We start from the raw sequence: 20,703 nt of genomic DNA, 5'->3' as shown, positions 1-20,703 counted from the left end.
CAATTAACATCTTGAAATCAGACCTGCCCATTATCGCCACTCCAGTCATTGATCTAAATAACTCCTCGATCGAAGCAGGCACAGTCCCACGGGACTGGAAAATGGCCATGGTCAAACCATTGTTAAAAAAAAACAACCTGGACCCCGGCGACCTATCCAACTACCGCACCATCTCCCTTCTCACGGGTATCAGTAAACTGGCAGAAAGATTTGTAAACCGCCAACTGTCTTCATTTCTGGAAGCCTTTAATCTACTTCATCCTTTTCAAACAGGCTTCTGCCCTGGACAAGGAATGGAGACGGCACTTCTTAAGGTGGTTGAAGAGTCTAGGAGGATCCTTGACACAGGTGGCAATGTGGCCATTATCCTCCTAGACCTCAGCGCCGCCTTCGATATGGTAAATCACGGAATCCTTTTAGCCCGTCTAAACAAAATCGGAGTCTCGGGAAAAGCCCTCTCATGGCTTGAATCTGTCCTCAGGAAAGGTATTTTCAGGTATTGGAAGGGGATTGCCATTCATCGCCGATACCCTTGCACTGTGGGGTTCCACAGGGCTCCTCCCTCAGCCCCACACTTTTTAATGTGTATATGTCTCCCTTAGCTGAGATAGTGGCCCCCTTCTGAATTGAATTAATCAGCTATGCTGATGACACGCAGCCCGTGGTCTCTCTGAACCAGGCAGACCTGTCCCACACGAGTTTGAGTGATTGTCTTGAGGAGGTAGCAAAGTGGATGGGCCAGTCTCAGCTCAAACTTAACAACGAGAAGACCGAACTGATGTTACTGAGCAAGAAGGCATCATTCAACTCCCACACTTTATGGCCCCCTTCTATGGGCGCTGGTCCTACCCCAAGAAACGTGATCAAGAGTCTAGGATTCTGGTTAGACGAGGATCTTTCGTTTAAAGTACAAGCCAGGAAAACTGCGGCCACCTGTTTCGGCCTGCTAAGATCCATACCCAAAATCCTGCCTCAACTGCCTGATATAGCCAAAAAGATCCTAGTTCAAGCCTTGATTTTATCTAGGCTTGACTATGGTAATGCGCTCTACCCGGGAGCCCCGGCCTCTGTGATCTGCAAACTCCAGGTAGTCCAAATTTCAGCAGCTTGACTGGGATGTCATTGCTTCTCTGCTGCTGAACAGACGCTGGGCTCGCTGTGTGTGCTGAACTATTCTTGCCTCCCGTTTTCATCAACTGCTCGTGGAACCTGCTGCGCGGGTCCCGCTTCGTTGGAGGTCATCCTTGTGAAGCGCCACTGCCCAAATCTATCCTCTGGGTGCTGTGACCTGCAGGGCTGCGAGCGTGTTGTGGGCGCAGGACTCCAAGTCCCAGGAGCGCCCACAACTCCCAATCGACAACAGCTCGGACGCTCTCCCTGCAGGCTCCTCCCCTGGCTTGTCAACGCGGTGAAAACCCGCCTCCTGACCTGCATCGGCGGATGTCATTGCTTCTCTGCTGCTGAACAGACGCTGGGCTCGCTGTGTGTGCTGAACTATTCTTGCCTCCCGTTTTCATCAACTGCTCGCGGAACCTGCTGCGCGGGTCCCGCTTCGTTGGAGGTCATCCTTGTGAAGCGCCACTGCCCAAATCTATCCTCTGGGTGCTGTGACCTGCAGGGCTGCGAGCGTGTTGTGGGCGCAGGACTCCAAGTCCCAGGAGCGCCCACAACTCCCAATCGACAACAGCTGGGACGCTCTCCCTGCAGGCTCCTCCCCTTCCTCTCCAGCCAGTATATCCTCAACCTAAGTGACCCGCTGCGCGGGAGCGCGCGGGAGGGCGCCGGGAGAAGCCCGGGACAAGGGCGGGACCGTCTGTGGCCGTCCGGGGCCGAAGGAGGCTGGGCTGGGCCCACTCCCTGACATCTTTTATTACGGATTAGCTAAGGTACTGTGTTATACGAGAAAACCTTTGTGGTCTCCTGACATTGTCTGCTATTGAAAAGTGCTGCCCGGTCCACTACCTATTCTGCACCCTCCATTCTTCTCCTGGTTACCAGACGGGGGTCAGTTTGAAGAGGGTCTCTCTGAGCCCTCACTGAATCGCCCAGGAACAAGGATTAGTAGGGGGGGGTAATGCTATAGAATAGGACCAGACTCTGTATACATGGTCTTTATTAGATTTTTGTTGATTGATTTTGCCTTGTAGGTGATTCACTTGAGATTAACTCGGACTGACCTTTGGCTACTTTCGAGACTACCCCATATTTGAACCCTAGCATTTATCTGTATTCGCTTTAGGATTTCGAATTCACTGAATCCAGAAATTGTTTATGTTGCATGGTATTGTCTTACTCTTTGTCTTGCTAGACTTGTGGCGTGCCCTCATCACCTTATATCACTTACTTGTGTAGTTTTTGATCCTTGACACCATCCTTACTCTCTTGTAAATATGTCTAAAAAATTGGCCCCTGTCACCCCAGCACCACTTAAGACCTTAGATTCCTTCTTAGTCCAAGTGCTCAAAAAAAAAAAAAAATAATGACAGAAGGGAATCCTTAGGTTTGAGCCAATCACCAATTTTGCTCCCATTGAGCCCCGACCCTAGCGCACAAACATCTGGTACATCATTACCTGATCCTACAATTCACATACCTGACACTAACTCACTAGATATTGGCATAGATGATGGAAACTCCGATCTGTTAGTTGATCAGTCAACAAATGTAGTGTCTGACTCCGAGCAACAGCAAAACACCGTTGCAGAAATTCTTTCACCTTCATCGCCTGTTATGCGACCTGTGAGAAATTGTAGAAAAGCTCAAGCCAAACGGGGGGGGGGAAACAGCTAGGAAGGAAAAAGATTACCTCACCCCCTAGACATAAAGGGAAAAATGTGGAGCGCGAAGGCGCTGATGAGCTCAGACAAATCATCGACGATGATCTATTTAATAGGATCTCGGACATGATAGATATTAAAATTAAGACCATTATCAAGCCACTTATCGGGAAGATGGATAAATTAACAGCAGAAGTAAAAAAGATGGGCGGGTTGCAAAGTAAGTTGGTTAGTGACTTGGAGAATCTAGCTATTCAAGTTATTAAACCAGTAGTCATCGTGGAGGAGGATCCGGGTGCCGATACAGGTCCTATGGAATCTCAACAACAGCCCACCCCGGAAGGCCAATTACCATTACCACCACCTGTGCCCACTCAGGATGTAATAAGAGAGCCCCCCACGTTACAACCTGTGGTGCCAGCCCCACTGCATTTAGGGGATGATTCTTCCCGATTTGTCATGGAAGCCTCACCATTAGTCCTGGTATTGGCGAATGTCCCTGTCTTATCTCAGGAGCAAAAAGAATCCGCTCAAGGACTAAAAGACAAAGCTTTATATTGGCTCACCAATAATATGCGTATGACAGATCAGGGAGTTGACCAGCTAGCGGGGGAAATTGTCATGACAAGGAGGGTATCATGGATTGGGAATAAGACTAAGAAGTTTAAAGGGGACTGCGTCGTACTAAACTTTGCTAGCGCAGAAGTACTCCCTAACATTCTTGCTAATATCCTCCCACCCCAACGTAGAACTGGATCCATAATTCCCCTTACCCTGAAATTCTTTTATAATGAGACTCAGAAGGCGACCTCCTCCAACATCCCCAGGCCTAGAATGAACGCTAGAGTTGCTCACTGGGGCGGGGAAACTAGACCCAGACTTAACAATGATTGTTTTCACCCCATGACTAGCCGCGGGTTAGGGCAATACAACTTCCCGAACGGGCCAATGGCCAGAACACCAGGGCTACTTTGGCCCAATATAAATAGGTGGGGTCCAAATACTCCGGGTTATGATAATAGAGGCCAGGGTAATGGGTTCATGACCAGGCAGGGGAACGAACACTTCTTGACGCGACCTAATACTCCTCAGCCTATGTGGAATCCAGCAGCAAATGGATGGGGTCAGGTGCCTACTCCCTTTGACTGGGGATTGGGAATGGGAAACAGATATGGAGTTTTGTCTGGCCTAAATGACTGCGACTGACATATAGAGGCTACAAACCAGGGGAAAGAGGCCATAGTCCAACAACTGGATCAGATCAGTCCACGCATCAATGGCCTAGACCCCAATGAACTCAACCCTCAGTCAGTGCACATAGTCCAACAACTGGATCAGATCAGTCCACGCATCAATGGCCTAGACCCCAATGAACCCAACCCACAGTCAGTGCACGAAGACCGAATTACATTTGGGAATGATCATCCCATATCCACGTCATATTTGCCTGACCATAGCCCGATCCAGGGCCGGGGTAGTGCTAACCTACATTGTCTATTGGATGTAGGATTTAATGAAGTAACCCAAATACTGTGAGAGCCCGAAGTGGCATTGGTGTGGCGCCTAGTAACTAAGACATCTATAGACTCCTGTAGATTAATAAGCTGGAACATAGCAGGGCTAAACGGTAAGCGTCAGGATAAATCCTGGTCAAGCTTTGTTCTAGGCCACCACATTATTGCCCTACAGGAAACTTGGGACACTTCTGACAATCTGTGGTGGGATGGGTTTATTAGTTTTACCAAAGCAGCCGTCCACAGTCGCATGGGGAGGGCCAAGGGAGGCCTTTTATTCCTGTTTTCTCTAGATTTAAAGGGTAGTTGCAGGCAGATTAGCACCGACTCCCCTAATATCCTGATGGTCGAAAGAGTGATTAAAAACACTAGTAGGACTATTTTTATAAATTTCTATAATTCAGGGAATAGTGATCACAGAGGCCGTAACATCACTGACTTAGATAGTATTTTAAATTCGGTCAGTCAGAATAATACGCTTGATACAGATTATATTTTATTAGGTGATTTTAATATTCATCCGTGCAATCTAAACTGCAGGAGAAGTAGCCCTGAAGGGGATGATGGACCTGAGGGACCTCATTTTGAACATACCACTGAGGGAGAGGAGCTGGAAGATTTTCTCGCCAACTTTGACCTCTATGAACCAGATGGTGGCATTAGACTGCCAACCTTCACTGGTATCCCTCATGGTACAATTATTGACTACATATTCGTATCCCTAGGCACTCTTAACCGGGTTAACGTCTATCACACTACACAATCACATTTCAGCGACCACAATCCAGTAGAATTAGAAGTGGCGTGGGGAGGCAATATGGGACCATCCCCACTGAAAGTAACCGCCCACCCCCTGAGGACTACTGACGCATGAAATGGGCAAAGGTGGTTCCGGAAAAATTTATGCTGAAAACTTTTCAAAGATTAAGGGGCAGGTCGAGGTTTGTAATAACCCTTGTGCACAGGGTCAAGAAATTGTAGAGGCGTTTGAGGTAATATGTGGGCAGGTGTCACAGGACCTTTTAGTAAAGACTAAAAAAGGAATCCCAGGCAATAAGCGCTGGTTCGATTCAGCATGCTCAAAAGCACATAGATCACTACTGGCAGCTCTAAAAAATACCCCCAGGGTAAAAGATGATATTACCAGACTCAGGAAAATTTATAAATTAGCAATAAAAAAACGAAAGGATACCATCAAACAAGAAGCATGGGAGGGCCTCCTTTCGGCGGCAGTCTTGAAGGATAGTAAAAAATTCTGGGAGATCATTAAACAGCCCTTTTTCTCAGATGACAATAATGATATCACGGACTGCGTTATTCCTGATGAAAAGTGGTTATCTCACTTTAAAAATGTCTATGGGGACACTGCTGATGTAACTAAAGACTTCCTGTTGACAAGACCAGCCACCCGCCCCATCATCTTTAATCGAGATGAGGTGGAGAAAGCCATTATGTCCACTACAAAGCACAAGGCACCTGGCCCTGATGGTGTGCCTGCCGACTTTTTTATGTACTCCCCAAAATTGTGGGCTGAAGTCTTGGCAAATGTGTTCAATGCAGTTAATGGTAACCCTGTACCTGCATCATGGAACACCTCCACCATAGTTCCCATCTTTAAAAAAGGTCAGCGGGATGATCCAGGCTGTTATAGGCCTATATCCCTCCTGGATTCATCAGTAAAAATTTTAGGTAGAGTTCCTTTATCCAGGCTGAGGGAGAATGTTGAGGGCTGTGGTGGATTGTCCAAAATCCAATATGGATTTAGGGAAAGAAAGGGGACTATTGAACAGTGCATCAACTTACATCTGCTCATCTCCAAATACACTATAGCCAAGGAGGGGTCTTTGTATCTTGCATTCATGGACCTCTCCTCGGCATTTGACCTGGTCAATAGGACTAAGTTGTGGTCTATTCTGCTGGAGATAGGTATTGATGAGGCATTGGTCACCTTTATGGCCTCCCTGCACCAAGAACTCTTCTCGAGTGTACGTGTGACGAACGAGGGCAGACGCACTGCTCTCTTTAGATCATTAAGGGGTGTGCGGCAGGGCTGCATTTTAGCCCCCTTACTCTTTACCATCTACATCAATGGCCTGGGCGCACACCTAGGGGGGCAGGAAGCCGACGTCCCGCGTGTAGGAGCAATAAAGATCCCGGCGCTCCTATACGCGGATGACGCCGTGCTGATCGCCCGCACGGGAGTTGGCCTCCAGCGCCTATTGAATGCCTTTGGTTCGTTTATGGAGCAACTAGATCTTAAAATAAACGTAGCCAAGTCACATACAATGGTGGTGGGTCTAGAGTGTCGCAGGAAGAGAAACAAAACATTCACTTGCAGGGGGGACCTGGTCTCTAGGGTATCCACATTTCCCTATCTAGGCATACTGTTTGACCAGAAAGGGTCATGGGGTCCACAGGTTAGAGCTAAGAGGTTGGCCGTTATTCGATCATCTTCAGCACTCCTGAGCTTTGCTGGTAGGCTAGGGGCCAGGCCTATGGAAGCCATATTAAAAATTTACAATAGCAAATCTGTGGCCATTGCATTATATGGCTCCGCATTGTGGGGATATTTAAATGTGGAACCAATTCAGAGAGCGGAGAATGGATTTATCAGAACCCTACTCTCTGTACCCCAGTCGACCCCAACGTATTCTATACATAAAGAAGTTGGCCTACAGTTTCTTTCAGATAAGTTGAGTATGGCTCCTTTGATTCTTTGGTTAAAAATATGGATGAATGAAGAACTCCCATTAAACCATAAGATCATGACCAATGTCCTGTCCCTCGATAAATCCAACAAGATTCCTTGGCTGGCCTATTTGGCCAGGGCTTTTTTAGACTTAGGCCGCCCGGAGCTTTTTACCTCCCCGGAGATTATTAGGATCCAAGATCTCGACTTTGTCAAAAAGTCTTTCATGGGAAGGAAGGAAATATACAGTGAAGAACGTGAACTAGCAAAACCGGCAGTGAGGGATCATTGCCTGTTGGTCAGTTCGCCATCACTTGCACCATATCTTGGTTTCGTCACAATCCCCTTCCACAGGTTTCTTTTAACCAAATTTAGATTTTATTTGCTGCATTTTTACTTAGGCTCTTTTAATAATTGGCAGAAGCCAGAACTAGCCCCGCCCTGTAGCTGTGACCAGTTCTCAGTGCAAGATACAATGCATTTTGTTATGTTTTGTGGGTTGTACTTAGAGCCAAGGAAAAAATTCTTGTTGCCAATTCTTAAAGAAGCCGGCTTCACCCAGGTGAGACCGGCTCTGCTCTTCTTACAATTACTACCTAATCCCCACATTACTTTTTGCGTTGCTAAATTTCTGGTAGCCGCCTCAAGGGCGAAAGCTGTCTGTCAAGATTAGTTATTTATGTCAAACAACCTTTTTAACTGTTTGTCACAATCTTAAAATTTGTTGTTAAAATCCTATATCATGTGTATTACGGAAATTTTCATATGAAATGTATTTTATCCTTCTTCTCTTTGTATGGTTTTTAAATAAGCCGAATAAAGATATTTTGACTTTGACTGCTGACGAGCACCAACCATCGCTCCTCAGTCAAACCTGCGCTAAGATCACTCCATTGGCTACCGATAAAAGAACGGACACACTTTAAGGCCCTTTGTATTGCCCATAAAAATCTCCAAGGCAAAGGCCCCCCGATCCTTACTAACCTGATTAAACCATACAAAATGCTCAGGAACCTGCGTTCTAATGATCTCAATCTGGCAGAAGTCAACAGAATCAATGTGGTCGCCTTTTTTCTTATAATACCTCAAAGTTATGGAACTCTCTGCCCCTCTCCCTTCGTCAGGAACCCAATTTCCTTACATTTCGCAAACAAATTAAAACATGGCTTTTTCCCAGAAATTAACTAAATGATTAGATTCCATCTTTCATTCTCAGACCCCCTGTCGCCACGGCTTCAAGCTCTGGGATGCCTCCGGGTAGCCATGCGTTATAAAAGAACTATTTTCATTTCATTTCATTCATTTTATTAAGGACAGAGGAGCCCAGAGTTCATTCCACCCCATGCAGTGCCTCTGACTCCGCCCTGAGCCTTGGGCGCTATGCACAGGCCCCGAAAAGAGACACTGCTCCCCTGGACAGGCCTCACTTCCTCTGCACCCCCTTCAAAAGGACTCTCCTCCTCTTCACCCCTGGACAGGCCTCTCCTCCTCTGCACTCTGGACAGGCGTCTCCTTCTCTGCACCTCATTGACAGGCCTCGACTCCTCTGCACCCCTGGACAGGCCTCACCTCCTCTGTACCCCTGGACTGAACTTTCCTCCTCTGTACCCCTGGACAGGCCTCAATGCCTCTGACCCCTGAACAGGCCTCACCCCCACTGCGCACCTGGATAGGCCTATCCTCCTCTGCACCCCTGGACAGGCATCACCTCCTCAGACCCTTGGACAGCCGTCACCTTCTCTTTTCCCATGGACAGGTCTCACCTCCTCTGCACACCCTGGACAGGCCTCACCTCCTCTGCTCCCCCTGGACAGGCCTCACCTCCTCTGCACCCCCTGGACAGGCCTCACCCCCTCTGCATCCCTGGACAGGCCTCAACTCCTCTGCATCCCTGGACAGGCCTCTCCTCCTCTTCACCCCTGGACAGGCCTCACCTCCTCTGCCCACTTCACCCGTTGCTACTGCCACAACGCACCTGCCTGGATACATCACAGCGGGTTAAACACCTCACCCGTTACTATTGCCACAATACACCTGCATATATACATCACTCCAGGTTAAACGCCTCACACGTTACTACTGCCACAACGCACCTGCATGGATACATCACAGCAGGTTAAACACCTCACCCGTTACTATTGCCACAACTCACCTGCACGGATACATCACACCAGGTTAAACACCTCACCCGTTACTATTGCCACAACGCACCTGCATGGATACATCACAGCGGGTTAAACACCTCACCCGTTACTATTGCCACAACTCACCTGCACGGATACATCACACCAGGTTAAACACCTCACCCGTTACTATTGCCACAATGCACCTGCATGGATACATCACAGCTGATTAAACACCTCACCCATTACTACTGCCACAACGCAGCTGCATGGATACATTACAGCAGGTTAAACACCTCACCCATTACTACTGCCACAACTCACCTGCACGGATACATCACACCAGGTTAAACACCTCACCCGTTACTACAGCCACAACGCAGCTGCATGGATACATCACAGCAGGTTAAACACCTCACACGTTACTATTGCCACAACGCACCTGCATGGATACATCCCAGCAGGTTAAACACCTCACCCGTTACTACAGCCACAACTCACTTGCATGGATACATCACAGCAGGTTAAACACCTCACCTGTTACTACTGCCACAACGCACCTGCATGGATACATCACAGCGAGTTAAACAACTCACCCGTTACTACTGTCACAACGCAGCTGCATGGATACATCACACCAGGTTAAACACCTCACCCGTTACTATTGCCACAACGCACCTGCATGGATACATCACAGCGGGTTAAACACCTCACCCGTTACTATTGCCACAACTCACCTGCACGGATACATCACACCAGGTTAAACACCTCACCCGTTACTACTGCCACAACGCACCTGCATGGATACATCACAGCAGGTTAAACACCTCACCCATTACTATTGCCACAACTCACCCTCATGGATACATCACAGCAGGTTAAACACCTCACCCGTTACTACTGCCACAACGCACCTGCATGGATACATCACAGCAGGTTAAACACCTCACCCGTTACTACTGCCACAACGCACCTGCATGGATACATCACAGCAGGTTAAACACCTCACCCATTACTATTGCCACAACTCACCCTCATGGATACATCACAGCAGGTTAAACACCTCACCCGTTACTACTGCCACAACGCACCTGCATGGATACATCACACCAGGTTAAACACCTCACCCGTTACTACTGCCACAACGCACCTGCATGGATACATCACAGCAGGTTAAACACCTCACCCATTACTATTGCCACAACTCACCCTCATGGATACATCACAGCAGGTTAAACACCTCACCCGTTACTACTGCCACAACGCACCTGCATGGATACATCACAGCAGGTTAAACACCTCACCCGTTACTACTGCCACAACGCACCTGCATGGATACATTACAACAGGTTAAACACCTCACCTGTTACTATTGCCACGACTCACCTGCACGGATACATCACACCAGGTTAAACACCTCACCTGTTACTATTGCCACAACGCACCTGCCTGGATAAATCAGAGCAGGCTAAACACCTCACCCGTTGCTACTGCCACAACGCACCTGCATGGATACCTAACAGCTGATTAAACACCTCACCCGTTACTACAGCCACAACGCAGCTGCATGGATACATCCCAGCAGGTTAAACACCTCACCCGTTACTACTGCCAAAACGTACCTGCATGGATACATCACGGTGGGTTAAACACCTCACCTGTTACTATTGCCACAACGCACCTGCATGGATACATCACAGCGGGTTAAACACCTCACCCGTTGCTACTGCCACAACGCACCTGCATGGATACATCACGGTGGGTTAAACACCTCACCGGTTACTACTGCCACAACGCACTTGCCTGGATACATCACAGAGGGTTAAACACCTCACCCGTTACTACTGCCTCAATGCAGCTGCATGGATACATCACAGGATGTTAAACACCTCACCCGTTACTTATGCCACAACGCACCTGCATGGATACATCACAGCAGGTTAAACACCTCACTCGTTACTACTGCCACAACGCACCTGCATGGATACATAACAGCTGATTAAACACCTCACCCGTTACTACAGCCACAACGCAGCTGCATGGATACATCCCAGCAGGTTAAACACCTCACCCGTTACTACTGCTCACTTGCATGGATACATCACAGCAGGTTAAACACCTCACCTGTTACTACTGCCACAACGCACCTGCATGGATACATCACAGCGAGTTAAACAACTCACCCGTTACTACTGTCACAACGCACCTGCATGGATACATCACTCCAGGTTAAATGCCTCACCCGTTACTATTGCCACAACGCAGCTGCATGGATACATCACAGCAGGTTAAACACCTCACCCGTTACTACTGTCACAACGCACCTGCATGGATACATCACAGCGGGTTAAACACCTCACCCGTTACTACTGCCACAACGCACCTACATGGATACATCACAGCGGGTTAAACACCTCACCCGTTTCTATTGCCACAGCTGCGTGGACATACAAACATGCTTCAAGGCCTTCTGAACCGGACGCACATGGCATCCATTTACCCAATCTAGGGACGAATAACCCCCCATGCCTATTCTTTCAACAATGTAGATTGTTTCTGTGTTTTAGCCAATATCCATCATGTTTTAGTTTAGGCGCTATATCATTAGGTGCTCACCTTACACACACGAAAAGAGTGCCTTGGCACTCACCTACCCACAGCCTGCTAGGTAACCACGCGGGCAACGCCGTCTGAGGACCGCGACATGGGGACAGTTCCTTCACATCACCTTACTTACATTTCTATCATGATAGGCATGGAACAATTAGTTATAATGATCACTGGTGCAGGCACCGACCGTTGTGTCTACTTCAGTCAATTCTGGTTACACAGCTCACCAGCTGTAGGACAACAGCATGCTATATCACAGGAAATGATGAGTTCGATTAAGCGTTGTGTGTCGAATGGCATATTCTGGTGCCTAAAACTGCCAGCAGAACACCGGATGCATCCATCCCATGTGCAATAACTGAAATAGCTGGTTGCTTTAAAAAATGTCACTGCAGCAGCCACTTTAAAAGCAACTCGGCCAGCACCCTGGCGGCCAGGCCTGGAATCAAAGCCCTGCATAAGTTTCTGTTAGAGGCCAGGAGAACCCCCACACCACAGCTTCCAAGAACACAGCCAGGATTTAAGAACTCTATGACACCACAAACAGTTCAAAAACAACTCATCTGGCAAGCCCAGACCCTCCCAACCCATCTTCAAGACGCCATCCCACACAACTAGCCTGCCTTCACATTCCTACAACCTGGGCAACACACACTGTGTGCTGTAGAAGCCACAGGGAACACAAGACAATTTGGTTCATACACTTGCTCGATCACTTTGGGTCCTTAGGGAAGGGTAGAACATCAACTATTGAAAGTTAACTGTTTTCTGTTTTAACTGCATTTAAAAACAAGAGCGCACGCCTCGCAGTAAAAGTAAAAAAATCAAGAGGACAGGAGGAGGCAGCAGGGGCAGGGGAGAGAGGAAGGGGCCTGCACCTGTTTCCCTTGCGGGAGCAAGCACGAACCATCTGCTAATTAAAAACAGATGGTTTCAAAGCTCGCTCCCACAAGGGAATCACCAAACGTGCACACGTTGCCATTGAAAGCAATGCGAAGCGTGCACATTTTTGGCAGAAAAAGGAAATTGATAACTAAAAGTCTCCTCCTATGCGTGCTGTGTACGCGAGACCCAAAACACTACTTTGGTGTAATGCGTAATAATATCTATGTAGAACTTGGTAGACCCTTACATGTTCTGGAAGTGTATTTATTTAATTTAAAGCACTATGTGATTGTGAGTTAAATATGAATTTTCCCAGCAGGTGTCGACACAGAGGAATAATCTACACGCTAAGACCACTGCTGCTGCTCTGTCTTTAGGACTCTCTGCCGTGCTTTCATTTAACATTAGCGGTGAACATTTGCCCCGGTCAGCAGTCATGAGTAAAAGGTCGCTACTCACTACATTGGTAAGTTTCCTACAAACATTTTTATACGAATGTGAACACACACAGGCATGGAAGAGACCACTGCGGCCTTGCACAAAGGGCCCCTCTTACTTTAAATGTTCCCCAAGCTTTGCAGAGAAGGCAGAGAGAGAACGGAGTACCCTGCAGGATGGACTGCACCTCTAAATGAAGACAAGAATAAACCTACAAGCAGCTGATATCACCCTGAGGAGCTGCGGAGAGCCGGCGCAGACGCCGCATCCTTTGTGCAGATGTCACCTTTGGATCAGGCCAGGGCAAGGAAGGGCAGCTTGTAGGGGATGCGGACAGGCCGCTGCAGTGCGACCACCATGTCTGCTCCTCACCTCCTGGCTGCCAGTGAAACACAGGCACCGGAGCTGCAAATGAATGATGGCACCCTTCTCCCACGAGCTCCAGTCATCATTAGACGCGTGGGAAGCCGATGCCTCGAGTCTGCGCAGTGTGTCTTCAAAGTCCGGAACACAAAGTGCGCAGACTCAAGCTCCCAGCTTTCTGTTTGCCTGCAGATTCTACCCCACCCTTTCACAACTCGTCACAGGGATGAATCCACCCCCTATGACGAGTTGGGAAAGGGAGGGGTGACCATCCTCGCTAGGAGGCCTCCGGGTAGCTAGCGCTATACAAATCCAAATTAATTAATTCATTCATTCACGATCCTCTCCACTCCCTGACTGACGTGGAGCCCCTGCACTGGGACTAATATTGCCAATTATTAAGTTCCAGTGAACGATCGCGCATCTGCACCGCAATTCCCAAAAGCAGCGATTGCTGGCCATGCTAGGTGGCCATGCTGGGTGGCCTTGCTGGGTGGCCATGCTGGGTGGCCATGCTTGGTGGCCATGCTGGGTGGCCATGCTGGGTGGCCATGCTGGGTGGCCATGCTGAGTGACCATGCTGAGTGACCATGCTGGATGGGGTTCGTGTATAAAATGGTGCCTGTTCAGAACCGTCTGATTACTATTCCAGGAAATGATCGAAGTAACCTCTTCTTTCCTGAGCTCCCGCGATAAACTGGATCACTCAGTTTTGTTGACAAAGTTTGTTGGCCAGGGTTTCTTCAGCTGAACGCTTTGGTGGTGAGTACGCCCGCCCTGCCAGAGATCCGGCCTCCACTTGGGAGAGAGTGAAACCCCTGGTAAGGGCTAAGTCGGCCGAACTTTTTAGCGTTGCAAACCTCATCATACTTTAGTTCGAAGGAATAGACTAAATGTAACCTGATTTCTTGCGCTACTAGTAAAGACCATTATTAGTTGAAACAATTCCAGGGAAGGCAGCTCCGTAGAGACATAACAGTTTGGCTGAAGAATAAAGAACATGATTCATGAATATTATTGTTCAGTTCATGTAACTTTCTTTCGCAGCCAGATGACTTAACCTGGGGCATTGAACTATTGAAGAAGAGGGAGAGAAATGTTTAATGAAAGTCTTTACGGAATGTATCCTTGTAGCAGTGTCTAGAATCGGGTGTAGCTAAGGCGTTGAACAAGTGACTTCACCTGATCCCCTTTATCTTGCAGCCTAATTTTAAGAGAGCCGGTATACAAACAGAAACCCTCAAAAAAGCAGAACATAGAGAGAGAGATTTCTAGTTCACCAAACATGGTAAAAAAACCTAATCCTTCAAAAACGGGGGATCTTTTATGCGGAACTCAAAACTTAGGTTCCATCTGAATATTATGTATGCTCTTTTTGAAATCTAGCTCCTCGCAGTTCCTATCCCCTAAACCCCTTTCACTCGCCTGGCCACTCCAATACTCTGCGCTAATACAACATTCAGAGTTGGTGGTGCCTAGGGGTGGATCTCTCGATCTTACTACTGACCCCGAGGAAGAACTGCTTGAGTGAAAGACACCACTGTGCTCCCACTACTGAGGAAACCCCCTCAACACCCTTAAACGCTCGCCAACCACAGGCCGATCTCCCTGCTACCATTCCGGTTTTACGCCTTGGAGAAAATGGTCAACAGACACTTTGTTGAATACCTCAAGGACCACCATCTCCTCAAAACCACTCAGTCTGGTTGAGCCCCAATCACAGCTTGGAAACTGTCCACATCCCCGCCATGGATGACATCCGCATGACTCTGGACAGAAGCGACATGGTGATCTCATTCTCCTGGTCCTCTCTGTAGAGTTTGAGACAGTCTCTTATCCCATCCTTATCCAACGACTCCAGGAGCTCAGAATCCAACGAGACACACTCCGATGGATCTGCTTCTTCCTGATTGGAAGAACCAAGTCAGTCATCCTGTCACCGTACACATTTCATGCCGGTGACTTTGTCTGCTGAGTTCCACACAGATCTTCCCGGAGCCCGACCCTCTTCAATGCATACATGATCCCTTTAGCTAGAATCATCCACTCTCATAACATCAACGTTCTCTCCTGCACTGACACACAACTGTCTCTCATGGTCAAGACGCCCACTACCCGGATGAAGTTTTATTCGTGTGTGACTGGAAGTGCCCACTGGATGAAGATCATCTGTCTAAAACACTGACGGACTTAAACAGTAATCTTCGGGAAAAGCACATCAGCGTGGGACTCCACCTGGTGGCTACTAAAGACAGGATGAACATCTACCCTCACCACCCATACCAAGAATCTCAGGATCGTCATAGACAGCAAAACTTGACCCGCCAGATCAACACCCTCGTCTCCACCTGCTTCAACTCCCTCCACATCCTCTGCAAGACCTTAAAGTGGATCCACACCGAATGCAGAAAGACCATCACCCATGCACTCATAACGAGCAGACTGGACAATGGCAACGCCCTCTACGCCGGAATCAACAAAACCCTGCTACACAAACTCCAGACCAACCAGAACACCACAGCCAGACTCGTCCTCTGAATCATAGTCTAGTATGGGCACCCTCAAGTTTAGAGATGTACAAATAACAGTTTTGTAAATTGGCCAGTATGACAGAAATTCACAGTTGAAAACGTTGTCACAAACTGCATTTTTGTCCTACTCATTTTCAATATTTTGTTATTTCAACAGTCAGCATCTTTGGGAAAATCTTGAGGGATCTACACATATGACCCCTTTGTGAATTCTGAGTTTTGTCGCCTTTCAGAAATCTGCAGCTTTCCTGGATCCCGCCTGGGTTTCACAGTGGATTCCACCAAAAACTGGAAGAAAGTTGAGAGCACAAAAAATAGGCAAAATAGGCAAAATGGGTTAAAACTGTTGTAAAAAGTTGTTTTTGTCCCTACAAGCTGGGAAGATGGTGACCTTAGCACAGCAAATGTACAATGATGTCATTTATAGGAAAAAAACAGTTTTCTCTGGAGCACTTTTTCCCTATTGTTTCAAAAAATGAAAACATTTTGCTATATTTTGCCTATTTTCTGAGTCCCCTCCCGGGGAATCCAAAAACCCTGGGTACCTTTACAATCCCCAGGATGTTAGAAATAAGAGGGTGCCAAATGTGCCATGTGTACCTGAGCAGAAACCTGAGCAGGTGTGTCCAGATTCTCTCCTCCTCCTGGGAGGTTGATCGGGGGGCAGATCTGGGGTGTGAGTGGGGGCAGGGGTAGATCTGGGGTCTGAGGGGGGGCAGGGGCAGATCTGGGGTCTGAGGAGGGGTTCTGGGGTATGAGGGGGCAGGGGGGCAGATCTGGGGTCTGAGGGGGGCAGGGGCAGATCTGTGGTCTGAGGAGGGGTTCTGGGGTATGAGGGGTGCAGGGGGCAGATCTGGGGGGTCAGGGGCAGATCTGGAGTTGAGGGGGGCAGATCTGGGGTCTGAGGGGGGCAGATCTGGGGTCTGAGGGAGGCAGGGGCAGATCTGGGGTTGAGGGGGCAGATCTGTGGTCTGAGGGGGGCAGGGGCAGATCTGGGGTTGAAGGTGGGCAGGGGCAGATCTGGGGTTGAGGGGGGGCAGGGGCAGATCTGGGGTCTGAGGAGGGGTTCTGGGGTATGAGGGGGGCAGGGGGGCAGATCTGCGGTCTTAGGGGGGCAGGGGCAGATCTGGGGTCTGAGGAGGGGTTCTGGTGTATGAGAGGTGCAGGGGGCAGATCTGGGGTCTGGGGGGTTCAGGGGCAGATCTGGGGTTGAGGGGTGCAGATCTGGGGTCTGAGGGGGGCAGGGGCAGATCTGGGGTTGAGGGGGCAGATCTGTGGTCTGAGGGGGGCAGGGGCAGATCTGGGGTTGAAGGTGGGCAGGGGCAGATCTGGGGTTGAGGGGGTAGATCTGGGGTCTGTGGGGGTCTGCAGATGAAGGTCACTGCTCACCAGACAGGGCTCCTTCCTCCTCTGCTCCAGGCTGCACACACAAGGAGAGACAGGAAGTGATGTCACCATCGCTGCTAATGCTGTCTCTGCCGCAGCTGACCCAGAAGAGGAAACCCTTCTGCTTACCATCCATTGTGTAGCTCGGCTGGTTTCATCAGCAGGTGAGGAGCGCCCTCTGGTGGCCGCGGACGGAACCGCCGCCTCCAGCAGGGAAAGAAGCATTGGCGCCTGCAATGACACAGACGTGGGTTCTTCTGAGACACTCACAGTCCATGACAGGGTCTCATACGGGAAACAAGCATTGGCACCTGCAAATACACAGACATGGGTTTTATGGGAAACAAGCATTGCCGCCTGCAAATACACAGACATGGGTGTAATGGGAAAAAAGCATTGGAGCCTGCAAAGACACAGACATGGGTGTTATGGGAAACAAGCATTGGCTCCTGTAAAGACACAGACATGGGTGTTATGGGAAACAAGCATTGGCGCCTGCAAAGACACAGACATGGGTGTTATGGGAAATAAGCATTGGCACCTGCAAAAACACAGACATGGGAATGGGTCTCATACGGGAAACAAGCATTGGCACCTACAAAGACACAGACATGGGTGTTATGGGACACAAGCATTGGGGCCTGCAAAGACACAGACATGGGTGTTATGGGAAACAAGCATTGGCGCCTGCAAAGACACAGACATGTGTGTTATGGGAAACAAGCATTGGCACCTGCAAAGACACAGACATGGGGAGGGGTCTCATACGGGAAACAAGCATTGGCACCTGCAAAGACACAGACATGGGTGTTATGGGAAACAAGCATTGGCGCCTGCAAAGACACAGACATCGGTTTTATGGCAAACAAGCATTTGCTCCTGTAAACACACAGACATGGGTGTTTAAGACACTCACAGTCCCAGGACAGGCCTCGCCCTTGCATGGTGTGCTCTTGAGGAACCTCAGATTCAGCCCCTCATGCCAGCTCTGCTCCCTCCCTCAGTGAAATACCAGCAATGTGTTTATTGTTTAAACTTCTGCAAAGGAACAGACATGATATTCAGGAGTGAACTGAAATGAGGACTTGTATTTCATTCAATGTTTGTAATGTAGACACAGCTGCTGAAATGAGGCTGAGCAGCGTCTTCTAATGTTCCTGTTCCTGGAGGTGATTCTTTATATTTGACAAACCAGAGCTGCCAAGGTTTCAGATTGCTATGTGTGACATTTTCATCATTTCAGTGAAAGTATGAGTGACATTTGTTAATGTTAATGTTATGTGGTATTTATAAAGCGCGAAGCTGTCGCTCCGAAAGGAGCATCCTGGTGCTATATAAAGGTAGAGAAGAACTGAGATGAGGTACTAGATGAGGTTCAGCACATAAGTGTCTGTCAGATTGTATAGCCACGTTTTAAGCCATTTCCTGAACGCGGCCTCCGTGGGTTGCATTCTAAGATCATCTGGCATCGAATTCCAGGCCTTGGAGGCCAGAACACCTAGTGTTTTGCCTCCTTTCGTTTTACGATGAAATTTCGGTATGTTAGCAAGATTTTACCCTGCTGACCTCAAAACTCTGGTGGGATTATAACGGGTAAACCTTTTTATTAGGTACCTTGGTCCGATATTATTTAGAGATCTAAAAATAGTCAGTAGAATCTTAAAAAGAATTGTTTTGTGGATCAGCAGCCAATGCAGAGTTCTAAGAGCTGCAGACGCTGAAAATTTTCTAGGAAGTTTAAGCACCAACCGGGCTGCAGCATGTTGTACGCTCTGTAACTTCTTGAGCGTTTGTTTCTTTACCCCTGCCATCAGCCCATTACAGTAATCGAGGCGAGAGAGTATAAGAGAAACTGCGACAGACTTTCGAGCTGCAATAGGAAGAAAATCAAAACATTTCTTCAGGGATTTTATGATATTGAAGAAGCAGCCAGCCATATTTCTAACATGGAGGTCAACGGAAAGTGAGGAGTCATAGAGGATATATGGTGTGGAAAGAGACACCTTCCCACAAATGAGTGCGCTCGATTTGCAATGAAACACTCGGGTTTCTTCACAACATTTTTTTAGTTTCATCTATATTTATTCCAACATCTGTGAATCAAAGTTCCATTTAGTTTTCCATTCTTTATGGTTTTATAACACAGTTCATTAAAGTTTATCTTTCCAATGGTGTGAGAAGTTGGCCTGGTATATAATGCTCACTAATTCTAGTGATCACTTTGTACCATGCCAAGCAACCCTTATGATGATGGTTGTAATTCAACCTTGTAGACCAGTTATCCTAGTGGTAACGTGGACAAAGCAGTCTTAGGCTAAACTCTGAAAGGCATGTGAAGCCAGCTGTTATACCATACACAACCCCCTTGAATACCAAATGAAAGGGACACCACACAGATATATATTGAAAATATATATTGATTTATTAACTATTAAAATCCCCTGGACTCTTTATGAGCACAGAAGCACAAGCGTTAAATCACAAGACAGTTTAAAATACACAAAAGTTGCACAATATGGATGAGCCCTAGGGGCCACCTAAACCATATACTAAGAAAGTGGTATAAGAGATACCAATAGGAAAGTGAAGAGGCCTAGGGCCTTGGGAATCGCTGGAGCTATTCGAGACTGGAGTTAACTAAGTCAGGAAAGGCCCACGGGACTCGGGTGCAGTGTTCAAAGTGCACGCACTTCTCAATACAAAGTCTATGGTGCGTAAAAAGCACAAAGTTAGAAAGTTAGGAACCTTCCGAGTGACCTACGGAGCTGAAACTTAAAACACAGGCCCTTGGGATGTGTACCAGTGCAGGAGCACCGGCGGAGCTGAGTTACCTCACCCACAGGAAGCGGGTGCACAGGGTCGAAGATGTGTCGGGTTTCGTCACGCTGGTCGATGGTGCTTGGAGCTGAAGATGCTGCAGGCGGCTCGATGAGAAGAGTTCCGGTGGATCCAAGGGTGGATCTGAAGAGTTGAAGACCTGAAAGCAGAGGGGACAGTGTTCAAAGTCACTAGCCAGTGACTACCGTGGAACCAGATTGGAACCAGGCGATGTCGGGTGCAAACAGGCGTTGTCGGGTAGCTTCTTTCTGCAGCCACGTGGATACCCGGGGTCGAGGACGTCCAGGAGTCGGTCACGAGCTGTCCCACGTAGGCTTCTCGCTGTTGGCGGTGTCGGCGACCTGATCGGGGCAAACAGGCCTTGGCAAATGCAAGCCACGCAGAAGTTGAAAGATGCTGTTCACTCGGACCAGCAAGGTCAGAGCGAGGGCTCCTTTTCACAGGAGCTTGGGTAGGTCTGGAGCAACCAGACCTGCTGTTTAAATCTTCGGGTTCGTCGCCAAGATGGCCGCTGACCACGTGGATAGTGGCCGGGATGGCGCGTCGAGT

The 20,703-nt window shown here is 48.4% G+C and overlaps 1 long non-coding RNA gene across 1 annotated transcript in view; it reads right to left on the bottom strand.

Annotated features, from left to right (window-relative positions):
- Window positions 1–17,354, bottom strand: part of LOC147737932 (uncharacterized) — a 29,073-nt gene extending 11,719 nt beyond the window's left edge. Inside the window, exon 1 of the long non-coding RNA XR_015304933.1 lies at window positions 17,320–17,354. This is a non-coding gene — a long non-coding RNA (uncharacterized LOC147737932). The remainder of the gene's footprint in view (window positions 1–17,319) is intronic.
- Between the last annotated feature and the right edge of the window lie 3,349 nt (window positions 17,355–20,703).

Source organism: Lissotriton vulgaris, chromosome 1_1 (genome assembly GCF_964263255.1).
Source record: "Lissotriton vulgaris chromosome 1_1, aLisVul1.2, whole genome shotgun sequence".
Taxonomy (NCBI): Eukaryota; Metazoa; Chordata; class Amphibia; order Caudata; family Salamandridae; genus Lissotriton; species Lissotriton vulgaris.
The sequence above is the reverse complement of the archived record's forward strand: the minus strand, read 5'-3'. Positions and strand labels throughout refer to the sequence as shown.